This window comes from Uranotaenia lowii, chromosome 2 (genome assembly GCF_029784155.1).
Source record: "Uranotaenia lowii strain MFRU-FL chromosome 2, ASM2978415v1, whole genome shotgun sequence".
Classification (NCBI taxonomy): Eukaryota; Metazoa; Arthropoda; class Insecta; order Diptera; family Culicidae; genus Uranotaenia; species Uranotaenia lowii.
In genome coordinates, this window is record NC_073692.1 from 398270385 (window position 1) to 398287434 (window position 17050).

Here is a 17050-nt window from a genome sequence, read left to right on the forward strand (position 1 = left end):
AGCTCAATTTTTAGTTCATAAAGTCGAACTCAGTTTTGCAGTGATTAGTTTTGAGTTCGCAGGTCAAACTCCACATTGAACCATCGCAAGGAGGAAAAAGGGAACTTAACTTTAAGAAACGAATTTTGTTTTGAACCTCGGTCAAACTTAATTTTGAATTTGAAAAAAGGAGCGTTTATTCTTCGTGTCAAGTGAGTTGACTCGCAATATATCAACACGTTGTCCCGATTCCCAAAAATGATTTAGGAATGAAAAGTAAGATAGGATAACCAAGACAGATTGCAGCTTATCCGAGAAAATATTTGTATTTTGGAGTCAGCACTACGAGACGAAATTTGAAAAGTCACGTTAGGTGACTCGTAGAATAAGCCTCATTATTTGACGAATCAATACGGAAGAGCTTCTGTTTAACATTTACTATTTAATTGAATTATATTACTCTCTTAGTAAGTGATTGATACAGTGATAGTGATGGCGCTAGCATTCAAAAATTATTCCACATGTTCTAATGACACGTAGAAAAAAATATATGGAAATTTAATTTTCTATCAGGCATTTTCAGCCTGCTTCAATTATTCAAATTTAAGGTTGCTATGGTGTTCATTTTGTGTTTTGTTTTCCTTCCAGTGAAAAAAGTCCCGATGGTTGAAATATACTAGATTCATTGAGCTTTGAAATTTGAGGGACAAAATTTGTAACAAACCTACATTTGAAAATCAACTCTTCATATTAAAAAAAAAACGATTTTAATCATTAGGATAGCTAAATTTAAGAAAAAAACTTCATAATGGATTTGAAATTGAAGTTTACCATTTTTTAAGAAATTATTTTAGCAAATGTATAAAAGTCATACATTTCAAGATTTTCAAAGCAAAAATGTTCTTAGTCTTATTGAGGAAAAAAAATAGCAGTTCTTCAAAAAAAGATCTGGTGGTAATCTAGGCATTTTATTAAATAGTAGGGGAGATGAGGGCATAACGAGCACCCGAGGCATAATGAGAAGTCCATTTTTCTACATAAGTACGTATTTTCTTAAACAAATTTTGATGAGGACTTGTTTCGTACTACCTATAGTATTAATTTTTCACCAAAAAAGAAATATCCTTTTCATATTTACAGAAATATTAAATAATAACCAGCTAGGTTCTCAAGTGACGAAAATATTATAATTTTTGAGCACCACCAAATAAGCTTTTATGACCTTTAAATCATCTTGATCTGAAATGTATGCACTGCAACATGATCTACACATTGTTTCTAAATTTTCAGCATCATAAAATTTTTGATTTTTCACTTTAATCAATTGTAAAACGCGTTTTTACTTTAATTTGTTCACTAGAGGCGAACAGAGCACTTTCAATGAAGGCATATTGAGCATTTTCTGCCGGAGAATCTAGCAGCGAATTCAACTCGATGAAGTCAACTGAATAATAGAGCTACAGCTTAACTTGTATCGTCTGACGATTTAGCCTATTGGTTAGATGTCGGAGAGGTAATCAGTAGACTCGAGTTCGATTCCTGTCCGAGGGGATTTTTTTTTGCACATACCATTCATGATTGATTTTTTTTTATTGTTACATTATACGGCTAATAGCATCAAAGCATCATCCGTCAAACAAAACACCAGAAACATAATGTATGAACATGTGTTAATTCTTTGAATTCTACAAACAGACCTAGATTATTTTGTTTTTGCTTTGTTTGATGAATCTACGCCTCACCGTTTAGTGCAATCATGATCATAAATGATAAATGAAGAAAAAAAAATCACCTCCACCAGGAATCGAACTCGAGCCTACTGATTATCTCTCCGACATCTAACCAATAGGCCAAATCGTCAGACGATACAAGTTGAGCTGTAGCTCTATTACTCAATTGACTTCATCGAGTCGAATTCGCTGCTAGATTCTCCGGCAGAAAATGCTCATTATGCCTTCATTAATGGTGCTCATACTGCCTCGGGGGGTTTCTCATTATGCCTCAACAGTGACTGGATTTCAGCTTTCGGCAAAAATTTTTAAAATGCATTTTTAAACGTTTTTATCTACTTTTTCAAGTTTCATCCAATTAGACAATAGACTATTTGAGTGTCGGAACACGAAACAATGATGTAATTCACATATTACAGCTGTTCTCTATGGTTAAAAAAGCATTTTCCTTAAGGTGCCCATTATGCCCTCATCTCCCCTATACTCTTTAAATTCTCTGAATTTTCTTCAATTTTATGCTTTGGATAAAATTTTCATAATTTATAATCAATTTTTACGGCTTTATCGGTGAATTTATATGTTCTCTTAGTGAGAACATTTCAGGTTTTTGTAAATTATGAATTTTCAAAACATAAAAAATAATATTCAAAATAGTTGATACGTGCTGAACAAAAGCTAAATATGTGATGCAAATGCCCTTTTAAAAATTTCCACCCGCTCATTTTCAACATCTATAGTTTTCTTCTAATCTTCTTCAATCCATCTATAATTTTCAGAATCTTGAAATATTCTCACTAAGAGAACATAATAATTCACCGATAAAGCCGTAAAAATTAAAGACGAAATTAGTACTATCTGATTTTCTATTGCGATTCTACTTTAAGGTGTCCGTCTTACCCGACTTTCCCCTACATCCTGTAACAGGATCATATATCGTCCTCATTTTTGTAGAATAATAACTTGAAATAAACACAACTAAAGAAGAGGTTGCAAAATTTCAATGCCGATCGGAGCTAACTTTGTGCCGAAATTGCGCTGCATTGCGCCAAAGATGATATGATTGGAAAAGCACTACTGACATAAAGGCTTCAGCTCTCGGGCAAAATGATGCATGACCACTAAATTCAAGCAAAACAGGGAAAACATTTTATGGGATTTTCATCCACTCTGATCATTTATCCCAGAAACAAAAAAAAAAAAATTGAAAAATTTCGGTCGGATAGTGAGTGAGATTCGAACTCACAACAAATTTTGAACTTCATCTTGCCCATTTGACAGCTTCATCAGTGTAAAGGGCGAACACGAAATTATTGCGACACCGAAAATATGATACCAATTTTCTTATAATGTTGAGAAACAAACCAAAATTTTAGGGTAAATTTTATACATATATTTACTTCAAAAATAAAATGCAAGGTTAATCGATGGAGTCTTGAGTGTAAAATTGAACGCAGTTTCGCTTGATGCCCTCCATCTTTACAGTCTTCACAGTGTCATCCGGTACCAGTTTCTAAGTCTTTTTTTTCCATTTTCTTAATAATCCCTTCTCGTCTTTTACTGCCTTCTTGCTCTTCCGAAGTCCCCGCTTCATTATTGCCCAGTACTGCTCCACCGGGCGCAGCTCCGGACAGTTTGGCGGGTTCATGTCCTTTGGTACAAAATGGTTAGAATTGGCCTCATACCACTCCAGGACATTTTTAGAAGAGTTGGCATGATGCCAAATCTGGCCAAAATAGCGGAGCTTCGTCGTGCTGCTGCAAGAACGGCAAAAGGCGCTACTCGTGGAATTCAGATTTGTAGATCTCGATTTACTGTGCCCTTTGTCACGAAAGGATCACTCCTCAGTTCTCAAGAGCAGATGACCTGCCAAACGACATATTTGGTGGCGAACTTAGACATTTTCTTTTTATTAAATTTTTCGTCCACATCGAACTTGCTCTTGCTTAGCTTAGCTTAGCTTAGCTTGATTGACCAGTCACATCCACTTTAAATCATTGAACCCGAAATGCTTTATAACTTATTCTTGTCTCTTTGCCGTCTAAGGGACCTGAAATTTTTTAATTTTACATGGTAAAATTCATTGATGTGGTCCAGATTATTATTTTTATGCACTTCGAACTCCATGATCGCAGGCGTGGCTAAGTAGAATTAATTCCACATCGCCAATGGTTGCTACTCCGTGATTGACCGAGGCCATCAATTGTGTTCAAAGGTCAAAAGAGTGGTGCTTGGGACTAGCATATACTAGCACTCTCAATGCACAGACAGAGATGTTAAAATCGCGAGTCTACATACTCGCACTTTGCCCTTCTTTGCAGAACGATTTTATTTCGTTAAACTCAATCTGCAATGATGCTATCTAAAGTTCAACTCGGAAAGCATCAGGAAGTAAGCTTCGGGTAAACTCGGCAGGAGTAAACAGCAATCGGGGGAGAAACATCAGCGAAGCAAACGAACAGTTCAGCGAATTAAAGAAAAAATCGTTTTCGTTCGGCAGCCGAACACATCAATCGGACAACGCATGGGGGCGTGGCTAAAAGTGATAGATACAAGGGAACGGGAAACGAGCGAGAGAAGGGTGCGAGGAATGTTAACTCGGTCCGTCGGGCAACGATCGCTCGTGAGCATTCGTGTACGGTAAGCTTCGTTCTGTTGTTTCATTGGTGTGATTTTATTCCTGCGAGGAGGGGAAAACATCAACTCGGAACTGTTCTCTTCGTTTTGTGTGCAATCACGTCATGATTGGAACGAAGATAAAATCAATCTGCACACAACAAGTTAAACTCGGAAAAAATCAGCCGAATGATTCTTTCCGAGGCGAGTTTAAACACCGCTGTGCACAGAACTGAAGCTCTCTATTTTATCATCAATAACGGCGCCGGCCACGTCCTAGTAGTCAATAGATAGATAGAAAATTGAGAGAAAGGATTGACAGAATAACAATTTCGCGCTTTAGGACCGAGGTTACCTCTGCATCCTAGCAAATATTTTTTGGTTGGAGATGTGGGTGAAACGATATGATTAGGAGACACTTTTGACTAGTGTGATCTAATATTTTAAACATATTCTCCTAAGGTCCGATCAGTTCCTAGTAAATAAATTCAATTTTAATATTTGTTTGAATGTTTTCGATTGTTATCGTTGACAAGTCTTATTTTCTTGAAAGTAGCCCTAACCTTCTAAACCAAGAGAATTGCCTAAAATAATTGTTTATGGTAAATTAAGTTTATATATACAATTGCGTTCAAAAAAGAATGAAATCGCATGAAGCTGCGCACCCACTTCCAACTTTGACAAGCTGCCATTTCTCTCTCGGTTTATATTTTTTCATGAAAATTTCACACAATTTAGTTCAACTATGCAATTAACTCTTCACAAAATTTAAAGTCTTTTTAATGACGGGAAACAAAGATACAGCTATTCCCGTAAAAATGGAAAACTTGGAACTGCTTCACTAAATTTGCTGTATTTTTAACAATTTTCATTGAAAAATCTTGAAATTTGGGCCAAAGATGTAAAAATGATTGATCTAATACCAGGCCAAGTTTCGTCAAAATCGATGAACGTGATCAAAAATGGTGTCAGGTTGAAAATGAGGTTCATTATCGCCCAGCAGACGATTTCATTGTTTTTTGGACGGATGTTTGTATGGAAAACATTGTAATCCATGTATTCTTGGTTTTTTCTTTAACAAAACAAAAATTTATCACAAAGAATGTTGTAAATAGCTAAAAACATCATTCGTTTGATTCGAAAGAGAAAATGTTCCAACAGGGTTCAAAATAAAAAGAATAAAGTTTTAGTAATGACCTGCTAATTACCCCGATAAACAAATTTGATCCACAATTAAAGCGAATATTCTATTCGCTCTTTTGTTTAAATGCTAGCTCTGTTGGAATAATTTCTATTTCTAAACAAAGCAAGAATGAAGTTCCTATCAATTTACAACATTCTTTGTAATAAATGTTAGATTTGTGAAAGAAAAACCAAGAATACATAGACTACAATGTTTTCCAAACAAACATCCGTCCAAAAATGAATGAAATCGTCTGCTTGGCGATAATGAACCTCATTTTCAATCCGGCATCATTTTTGATCACGTCAATCGATTTTGACGAAACTTGTCCTGGTATTAGATCAATCATTTTTACATCTTTGGACCAAATTTCAAGATTTTTCAATGAAAATTGTTAAAGATACAGCAAATTTAGTGAAGCAGTTCCAAATTTTCCTTTTTTACGGGAATAGCTGTATCTTTGTTTCCCGTCATTGTAAAGACTTCAAATTTTGTGGAGTGTTAGTTGGATAGTTAAACTAGATTGCATGCTTCCGAAAATCAATCATTTTCACTGAGCCATGCTTGACTACATTCAGAGCCAAAAAATCAAAGCAGTCAAATTTTCCTTCTTCAACCAAATCATACAAACAATCATGCATGACAACGACGCTTCTGTATTTGAAACACTTTTGCGATACATGATGAGGTAAAAAATGACGCAGACTATCAACAACGAACGTCTCGATGCTGATTTCCTTCCCCTAACGACTTTCAACCTTTAGGATCATAACTGATATGTATCAGTTCTGAGCGATCTATGTAGGCTATCTTTTTATTTTATTTTTCGTTTTGCCTAGAAGGACAAAATCATGACTAGGTAACCGCAATGAACTGTCCAGCATGTGCTACAGCTTTTTTGAACATATGGTCCTGGTATTTATTCAGATTTTTCCTTTTGAAACATTAATGATCGTCTATCAATAACGAGCATTATCAACAATGATGCGAGGATAGACGTTCGGGAATGATTGAGGGAGCGACGTTCAAAATGTATCACCAAATATGTCGATCACCGTCGATTAGCCACGTGACGAATAGCAACGGTAGCCTCCGGTGGGGCATGGTATATCTTCTTGTATCAAGTTAGTGTTGATTTTCGACATATATTCAATGGGTACTTTTACCACGTGCGTATCACAGCACTCGGAGGTAGCATCATTCTAGCTAGAAACCATTCCTGATTGCTTTTCTTGAGCGATTTTCCGACCACTGCTAGATTGTGTGAAATTTTCATGAAAACATATAAACCGAGAGTGAAATGGCAGCTTGTCAAAGTTGGAAGCGGGTGCGCAGCTTCATGCGATTTCATTCTTTTTTGAACGCAACTGTACCTTAGTCTGATTTACATAACTGTAGATGTCTAAAAAAATATTTTGTTTCCAAGTAACTAGACGTAGTTTAGTAGATTTTATCCAGTAAAAATTTATGACAAAAATCAATTTTGACACTAAATATACTATTTGTAGAATTATTAAACCGCATCGGGAAATCGTGTTTGCTTTTGGTTTGAAGTTAAAAGTATTTTACATAAATCTGATACGCCTATATTCAATTCTGGAAAGTTATGAATTTTATACATACAGTTGACTTTCATTTTTTTTGTTACTATAACTTTAAATTTTCATTTATAAGTTAATCATCCTATGCACATATTTTTAAAATCCAAATCACATTCAAAGTATTTGGGATATGTATACCCGATCAGAAGAGAAAAACTAAATTATATCAAGATGAGATATTTTGATATTCATTTTTTTCCTATCTGATGAGTTATAATTTAGTACTCGTAGGATGTTAAAATATCTCAAATTATATCAAAATTCCATGCAACCATAACTAATTCATATCAGCCGTTGTTATAATTTAAACAAAATTATAACTCATCCAGATAGGATATATAAACTAAAAATCTTATAGGACTTGTATGCAAAAATAAGATGGCGATAAGAGATGAAACTCGAACTCATTATTTTTCCAATGCCATCCCATCTCACCAGCGGTGTGTCCTTGCTTACTACTCTACCTGCGCTTCATAGAAGGCGGGTGTTTATTTTCGTACTGATCCTGCATAGCTCGATCCCGGCTACTTGTTTAGGACCAGCGCGCAAAGACAGGCAGCCTTTTGGGTTCCATATAGAATTGGCCAATGGGAATTCATATAAGTGTACCTGATGTATTGGAATTTTGAAGGATCGGCCCGATCGGGATCGGACTATTAGAATTCTCATAGGGAAGCGTGCGAACTAGGATTGTTCGATCTTCAGGAAAAGATCGATCTCCAAGATCGATTCAGATGAACGGTTCTAGGATCGATCTATCTAAAATATCGGAGCTTGAAAATCGATCTTCGATTAATCGATCTTTTCCATTTGTAACTTGTGGGAACTGCTTTCAATTAAAAATGTGCAAAAAAAACACAAAATTTTAAAGTTGTATAATCCTTCTACATATTAAATGAAAAATATTTCAAGCGCTTTTATGTAAGGTGAATTAGTGTTTGGAAACAACTCTAATCAAAATCCAAATATCTCGGAAACGCTTTGATATTTTTAAGTATGTAATGACAAGAAATATTCTAGAAATTAAAAGAAATTAGTTCATGGTATTTTTTTAAAAGTTTTTTTAATGTAGGTATGAGGGATATCGAACAAAGTATGCAGAAAAATTTCAAAAATAAAATTTATTTATTTATTTGAAAAAAAGTGGTTTTTTGGAAAATCGCTGTTACACAAACACTTCCTGCACACAATCTACAACTTTTCGAAATAATTTGTTAAATCGTTTTGAAATGAATTGAAAATCATGAATCATGAATGCTTTAAATGAAAACAGAAAATCACCTCGACCAGGAATCGAACTCGCGTTTTCTGATTATCTCTCCGATACTTTACCAATAGTTAAATCGTCAGATGGAAACTAGTCAAGCTGTAACCCTATAATTCAGTTGACTTTATCGAATAAAATTCGGTTCTAGATTCTACGAAAAAAAACGCTCATCGTCCCCCAATTGATATGTGCTTATACTGGCCTAGAGGGGTTCATATTATGCCCCTACAGTGACTGATTTTCAGATTTCAGCCAAAAAAAAACTAAAATACATTTTTAAACGTTTTTATCTACCTTCTTCAAGTTTTAACCAGTTAGGAAATAGACTTTTTAGTGAAATAATGATGTAACTCACATATTATAGCTGTTTTCTAAGGTTTAATAAGCATCATCCTTAAGGTGGCCTTTATCTCTTATTTCCCCTAAATAAGAAAAAAAGATCGAAAGATCGAATCGAAAATAAACCGATTTAATCGATTTTTTCCTGGCCGAGAAATCGATCCAAAAAATCGAAAATCGGAGTTGAAAAGATCGATCTTCCAAGGATCGATCCAAGATCGACCAATCCTAGTGCGAACGCGAAACAGGCAGCCGTTTGTGGGGATTCAAACTGGACAATAGGAATTTCTATACGTTTACTTGAAGAATTGAAATCGGACTATTGGAATTTTAAAAAGGATGCGTGCCGACGGGCAGGCAGTTGACTTCGAGTGTCATTCAGATGAATGGAATACATTGAAGGTTTTTACCTGATGCATTGAAATAAAAATGAATTGGAATAGGATTATCCGGATTTGTGAAAAATACTACACCCACAATTCAGACTCTGTGCCAATGGCGGCATCATTGGTACAAGGCATCATTGGTACAATAAGATAACGCGACCGGTGCTGATTCGATTTGCTCCCACCGGCATTAACCTCCCAAGTTAACCGAATTGCGTATGTCTGAAAGAAACAAAATAAAAACGAATTCACGTCCCTCCCTATCGCATCACAAGACGAAGAAGGATAGAAATAAATACCGGCCAACACCAGGCAGCCAGCGAACCGAGCACTGTGCGTGTGTAGCAAAAGCAACAACAAAAATATTCCTTCAATTCAATCCGCCGGCAAACAACCACGGCAGAGCTGTGCGTGTGTATGTAGTAAAAGCAACAACAAAAACATTGCTTCAATTCAATCCACTGGCTAGCTGCGCATGTGTAGCAAAAGCAACAACAAAAATATTTCTTCCACACCGGCCAAGCTGCCCGGCTTTGGCAGCTGTGTATATGTAGCGTGTGTATGTAATAGCAGGCAGTAAGCAAAGCACAGTTCTCATTCAATGGGTTTCCCGTTCCTTCACTCCCGTTCCCTTTCCCGTTTCCTTCACAAGACAAAGGAATACCTTGAATAGAGGCCAAACGCCGGGAAGCCGCCGTTGTGCGTTTTTTTTGTGATTGATCGGTGGAAGAAAGCCTATGACAAATATCCCTCGTCCTGCATGAAGCTCGAACAGTACACTGGTTAAAATGTCGGACTGGCAAGACGATATAATTGGAAATATGAGTTCGATTCTCACTACGGCGCTGGGGTTTTAATTTTTATTTTCTTGTTTCTGGGATGAATTATCCAATAGGAAAGAAATCCCATAAAATGTTTTTCTTGTTTCGCTTGAATGTAGTGGTCATCATTTTGGTTGGGAGCCGAGTCCTTATGCCAGTTACGGTTTTTCAAACATACCGTCTTCGGCACAGTGCACATTTCAGCGCATTATCGGCACAGAGATATGCTAAATAGGCATTGGATTTTTGCAACCTCTTATATGGGTGCAGGAAGGATAGAAAATCAAGAATAAAAGAAATACTGGCAAACCTCCGGCCAAACGCTACTGTGCGTGGCAGAAAGACAATGATCATAAACCCACATTCTCCATCTGACTCTGGTAGTAAAAAGCGAACACAAAATTATTGCGACACATCCAACTTTTTCAACATTGGGTAAAATCAACCAAAATTTGCACACTTTCTCATTAATGCGTAATGGCGCAAACTCAAGGTGGATATATACATACATACTTTCTCATTAATGCGTATTGTTTACATGCTGTCAAACTCGCTTAACTACATACATACAAGGTACAAAACTTCCCAAACCGCGATGAGCGTCTACAGTGGACGGCTAAAACTCGGGCACGGAAGCTCTACGAGAAGATGCTGACAAAATATGGCTGCTGTGTGATGGACGACGGAACGTATATAAAAGCCGATTATAAGCAAATCCCGGGGTATGAGTTTTTCATCGGCAAGAGCAAGTTCGATGTGGACGTTTTATTCATTAAATCGAAAATCGTGCTACAGTTAGTGAGAGATTTGGAAGCCAAAGTATCATGTTCCAGGGAACTATAAATACACCCATAGAAGAGGTTGCAAAAATCCAATGCCTATTTAGCAAATCTCTGTGCCGATAATGCGCTGAAATGTGCACTGTGCCGAAGACGGTATGTTTGAAAAACCGTAACTGGCATAAGGACTCGGCTCCCAACCAAAATGATGACCACTACATTCAAGCGAAACAAGAAAAACATTTTATGGGATTTCCTTCCTATTGGATAATTCATCCCAGAAACAAGAAAATAAAAATTAAAACCCCAGCGCTGTAGTGAGAATCGAACTCACATCACCAATTGGATCGTCTTGCCAGTCCGACATTCTAACCAGTGTAGGGGAACATGCCCTATTATGCGCCACCTAAGCGAATCGCTGATTTTCTATGTATTCCACGTTCAAATTGTGTTGAAAATGGGTGCAATCGTTGAAGAAAAGTGTTTTCTACAAATGCCCATGATATTTTATTACTCAAATTGCTACACCCAAAATTCAGCCTCTGTGCCAATGGCGTGTAGTCAATTTCATAGCATCATTGGTACAAGAAGATAACGCGACCGGCACTGATTCGATTTGCGCCCACCGGCATTAACCTCCCAGCGCAACCGAATTGCGTATGTCTGAATGAAACAAAATAAAAACGTTTTCGCGTTCCTCCCCATCGCATCACAAGCCGAAGAAGGATGGAAATAAATACCGGCCAACACCAGGCAGCCAGCGAACCGAGCACTGTGCGTGTGAATGTAGCAAAAGCAACGACAAAAACATCCTTCTAATTCAATCGACCGGCAAACACGGCTAAGCTGTGCGTGTGAATGTAGCAAAAGCAACAACAAACACATTCCTTCAATTCACCGGCAAACAACACCGGCCAAGCTGCCCGGCTTCAGCAGCTGTGTATATGTAGCGTGTGTATGTAATAGCAGGCAGTAAGCAAAGCACAGTTCTCATTCAATGGGTTTCCCGTTCCTTCACTCCCGTTTCCTTTCCCGTTTCCATCTTAAGACAAAGGAATGCATTGAAAGGAGGCCAAACGCCGGGAAGCCGCCGTTGTACGTTTTTTGTGATTGATCGGTAACAGAAAGCCTATGACAAATATACCTCGTACTGCATGTAGCTCGAATAGTCTACTGGTTAGAATGTCGGACTGGCAAGACGATACAATTGGTGATGTGAGTTCGATTCTCACTACAGCGCTGTGGTTTTAAATTTTATTTTCTTGTTTCTGGGATGAATTATCCAATAGGAAGGAAATCCCATAAAATGTTTTTCTTGTTTCGCTTGAATGTAGTGGTCATCATTTTGGTTGGGAGCCGAGTCCTTATGCCAGTTACGGTTTTTCAAACATACCGTCTTCGGCACAGTGCACATTTCAGCGCATTATCGGCACAGAGATTTGCTAAATAGGCATTGGATTTTTGCAACCTCTTCTATGGGTGTATAGTTGCTTCAAAAACTTGATTTTTAAAAACCATATTCAAAGCCACAGAACAAAACTGTGTTGCAAATACGCGCCGCTGTGTATTCAATATGCGCCTAGCAGCCGAACACACCCGAAAGCAGCCGAAGACCAAAAACACACCAATACTTACAGAAACTTTGACTGAAAAGAAAATCAAAATGGACTAATCAAAATTTTGAAAAAAATGAAAAGTAGATTTTTTGGGCTGAATTAACGCTCAAAATATGATTTTAGACTTTTTGTTCATTTTCAATGAAAATTTCATGCTATTTGCCTTTTTGAAAAATTCATGCTATTTTCAGCCTACTACGATTGGCGCGTTATAACGAGCGCATGGGCCGTGATAGAACATACCCATAAAAAGCATACCTTTGCGAGTTCAGTATGATTTTTTAGCATAAAATCATATTTTAGATACTCTTCTATCGATGTGTCAGAAAATATTGCCTTATTCGTTTTTCTCTGCTTGGTGACACCTTATTGAAAGTGTTTTAAAATTTAGATCAAAATGATGAAAAACCTAAATTGTGAAATTATCACGACACAGGGGCATTTTAAGGAAAAATTCATACTTGCCATGACCAATCACAGCATTCAAAACAAATTGGTAATATTTTGCAGGCTTAAAATGTATCAGATTCTCCAAAACAAAGGTGGCGCGTATTAGCCACATGGGGCGTTATATGAACTTTTCCCCTACTGTTCGAGCTTCATGCAGGATGAGGTATATTTGTCATATGCTTTCTGTTACCGATCAATCACAAAAAACGTACAACGGCGGCTTCCCGGCGTTTGGCCTCCTTTCAATGCATTCCTTTGTCTTAAGATGGAAACGGGAAAGGGAACGGGAGTGAAGGAACGGGAAACCCATTGAATGAGAACTGTGCTTTGCTTACTGCCTGCTATTACATACACACGCTACATATACACAGCTGCTAAAGCCGGGCAGCTTGGTCGGTGTTGTTTGCCGGTAAATTGAAGGAATGTTTTTGTTGTTGCTTTTGCTACATACACACGCACAGCTTAGCCGTGTTTGCCGGTTGATTGAATTAGAAGGATGTTTTTGTTGTTGCTTTTGCTACATTCACACGCACAGTGCTCGGTTCGCTGGCTGCCTGGTGTTGGCCGGTATTTATTTCCATCCTTCTTCGGCTTGTGATGCGATGGGGAGGGACGCGAAAACGTTTTTATTTTGTTTCATTCAGACATACGCAATTCGGTTGCGCTGGGAGGTTAATGCCGGTGGGCGCAAATCGAATCAGTGCCGGTCGCGTTATCTTCTTGTACCAATGATGCTATGAAAATGACTACACGCCATTGGCACAGAGGCTGAATTTTGGGTGTGGTAGGGAGAGGCCACTGCACCATTTGTAAGAATTTCCGTAGCCCTAACCCGTAGTGTTACTCATTTTACTGTGTGCTCCCAGACACTGCTGCACTATGGTTTAATTTGCAATTGAATTCTGGTTCAACATTTAATAAGCTCACACTTGTAATGCAAGAAAGTAAGAGAAATAGAATGTTCCCTGTGAATAAAAAATGTCCGTAAGGCACATATTTTGACATAAAAGCAATCTGAAATGGAAAAAAAGAAAAAAGGATTTGTTCAAATACGCACTCAAACGTACAAAATTCGAGAACAACCATTGAAGAGGTTCCATCCAATGTCTATTTAGCAAATCTCTGTGCCGAAAATGCGCTGAAATGTGTTTTGTACTAAAGAGGATATGATTGGAAAAGCACTACTGGCATAAAAAAAAACGAACACACACATATAGGATCTCAGTGAAACTTCATGTTTCTTCGAAGAGATCTAATTTACTTAACTCTAAGGCGTACATCTTTCAAGGATATTATGGCTAGCATCTTACAAATGCTAAAACCACCAGTCCCCAGAAAGAGCACTATATGTGCCGTGATCGGGATTCGATCTCATGGACTCTGGCTTAGAAGACTGGAACGCTATCCTCTAGGCCACGACCGGCGGCCTCGTTTGCCTTTGATGGGAAAGGGATGAGAATGGGAGGGGAATGTAGAATTAGAAACTGATATACACGCACAGCTCATCTTGGCTGATGGATTTTTGCCATCGATAGGAAACAAAGAATTTTTTTTTCTAAACCCATCCATCCTGCTTTGTCTTGTGATATGGGATATGGGATATGGAATATGTTTCATTTGGTTCTCCCAGACATATGCAATGCTATTGCGCTGGGAGGACAATGCCAATTGTTAGAAAGCTTGTTAATGCCGGTCCGGCATAGAATCTTATACCTATAATTCCACCTCCAAAGAAGTTCATTATTGAAGTAGAGTCTGATTTGTGGGTACAGTAACGATAAGCATGGTTGACATAACACAACCACTAATCTCCATTACAAGAACTTTGTGTGTCATGACTTAGAATCAGCCTTTCGGTAATAATCTGAGAAACACATATGGTAACATGGTTAAAAATACACAAATCAGCTGTTTGTGACAGGTATAAAATATGTGGCTTCAGAGAAATATACGCGTCAAATCAGTAGGCGAGGGAAATCAACAAGAAAGCATGACTGATTTAGCGTTGCATATTCAACAATTTCTGACTGATCCTATCATGCTTTTGTTCTCATCAATTCCGCTGAGAATTAATCAATCGTAAAAAATGTTCAAAATTCGTCAATGCAATTAGCATTACTCCGTTAAAAAAAGCCAATGTCTGGATTTAGATATCAATATCAATTTAAAAGTTTCAAAACAATAGTAGAATATATTCGTTCCAATAAGATTAGCTAAACAATTCTGAAATTCGGCTTCAAACAAATATTTGGCAAAGCCGAGAGTCGCCGAAACATCCTAGACTCGCTCCTGCCCCGACAGCAGCATACGGCTCGGAGCGTAAACTTTCAGTTTCAAATGGCTCCCAACGCTGGTTGACTTCCTCCCCCACCGGGTTGGGTGGTGAGAAAAAATGTTATGGCTGTGTGTGGAGTAGCTACGGTACGGTCGGTAAGGTTCAACATTTGTGACGAATCTCTTTGCTGATGGACTGGCCGGTTGAGCAGTGTTGTTGTTCATGGTTTAGTTGCCGTCGATGCCAATCCAAATGTTAGGTTTGCCTGCCTTGTCGAAGCGCGCGTAGTCTTCGTCTAGCTTCGGTCGCGAGCGGTTCAGCTTTCAGTTTTCGTCAGTGTGTTCTAGTGTGTCGGTCGATCGGTCGAACTCGTGCCATCGTTGCATTGTTGGGGATAAACCGGCTTCGCTAGTTTGTTTTTTCCTCCTTCTGCCTATAAATTTTCCCACATTTAAAAACACCGTGTCGAATTGACCTAGAGAGTGTAGATTTTGGGGGGCTCCGTTTTGTGAGTGTCGTGATTGAATTGTGTTTTTTTCCTCTGTTTACCTGTGTGAATCGAACACCTTTTTGGTACGTAAGGCTGCCCATGTGTCGTCGATCGTTGTTTTGGACTCGATCGTATCGCAGTTTGGGTTTATGTAAGCTCCAACGAATGGGTTGAGCAAAGCGCGTCGTAGACAAACCAACTGACCACCACTACACTGAAGAGGTATCAATAAGCGTCTATCACCTCTTCCCACTATTTAATCTTCTACAAACATGTCAAGAACAAAAACAACGTGGCTACGAGAGTTGGAAGCTTTACTCTTCCATAGGTAGCCACTTCCAGGTGTGATCCACAAGATAAAATATGCACGATCGTGATATTTCGACGATCCCATCATCATCATTGGCGTTCCTGTTGTGTCGTGGTGTGGAATGTTGTTTTTTGGTTGCATCATTCAGGAATAATAATGGCAACTTACCTACCGACTGGCTGCTTTATGGAGTCGAACGGCTGTCGAATGGATTTTGAAGCTGGCTCGACTGGAGCGTATTGTGTACTTGACCCAGTCCGGGCTGTTGTTATTTTGGCTGCGGCTTTTTTTTTTCTCACTGTCTTAACTGTCTCTTTCGGAGGTTGAGAAAGGAGTTTTTCGGCTCATGTGTATCGATATTTTGGCAAAATGGAGTATAGGTACGAAGCTGATCTGTTTTCTTGCATAAGCTATAGTGCCCACGAATTATACAAAACAAATTATTTTGGTTGAGGAACTAATAAGTAAGCAAAACAGATATAAAACCGTTGAAGTTATACTTCTCATTACTTACTTGATCGATAAAAAGTATCTGCATTGTTTGAGAGTAAGGGCAAAAAAGGGATACTTTTTCAAAAAAAAAATGTACGGCTATTTCACCTTTTAGGAAAATTTCGGTTGAAAAACCCTTAATTTTCAGTTTATCAGATGACGAAATTGAAGGTGTCTTTAAAAATGTGACTTTCAATTCATTTCACAAATCTGTATTAACTTAATTTGATATTAAACAAAAGCTTTTGTCAAAATTGTAATGAGTAGTTTTTGAGCAATACAGCTTAATCACAAAAATAATTATGAACTCGGGAGGTACAATGTTTTGACAGAGGTTTTTGAGTTTTTTTTAATGAGGGTTATGTTAGAACACGCATTGAAGTCAACGAAAATTCTGGAAACACAAGAAAGAAGCTGAAAGCTATGGAAAACACAGAAAAAACTGCATGAATTTTTTTTTTACTAAAATTAGATTTATTCAATGAAGTTGATTCTTAATAAAGGTCAATTTTTTTTAAAGAGTGTTGGATGAAAAATTAGTCTCATTGCCGCTTTTGAAGTAATGAAATAGGGAAGTATAAAAAAACAACTTTCAAAAAATCGTCAGATCATTATAAGAACATTTATTTCAATTCAAACTTCATTCTCATGTTGAACTACTTACAAATTTAAACATTTTTTGACTGATATAATGATTAATAATCATACTCAATAACGGC

General features: G+C 37.7%; 1 protein-coding gene across 4 annotated transcripts in view; it reads left to right on the top strand.

The window, feature by feature from the left end:
* The window catches only part of LOC129744744 (venom dipeptidyl peptidase 4), a 122251-nt gene that overhangs the window by 43094 nt on the left and 62107 nt on the right, over positions 1-17050 (top strand). Inside the window, exon 1 of one of the 4 annotated variants that reach the window (XM_055737434.1) lies at positions 15305-15450. The exons of 2 other annotated variants lie outside the window; for them this stretch is intronic. The gene's annotated coding sequence lies outside the window, so the exon portion shown is untranslated. Of the gene's footprint in view, positions 1-15304; positions 15548-17050 lie in introns of those variants that run through there. One more of the 4 variants, XM_055737433.1, reaches the window with a different exon arrangement.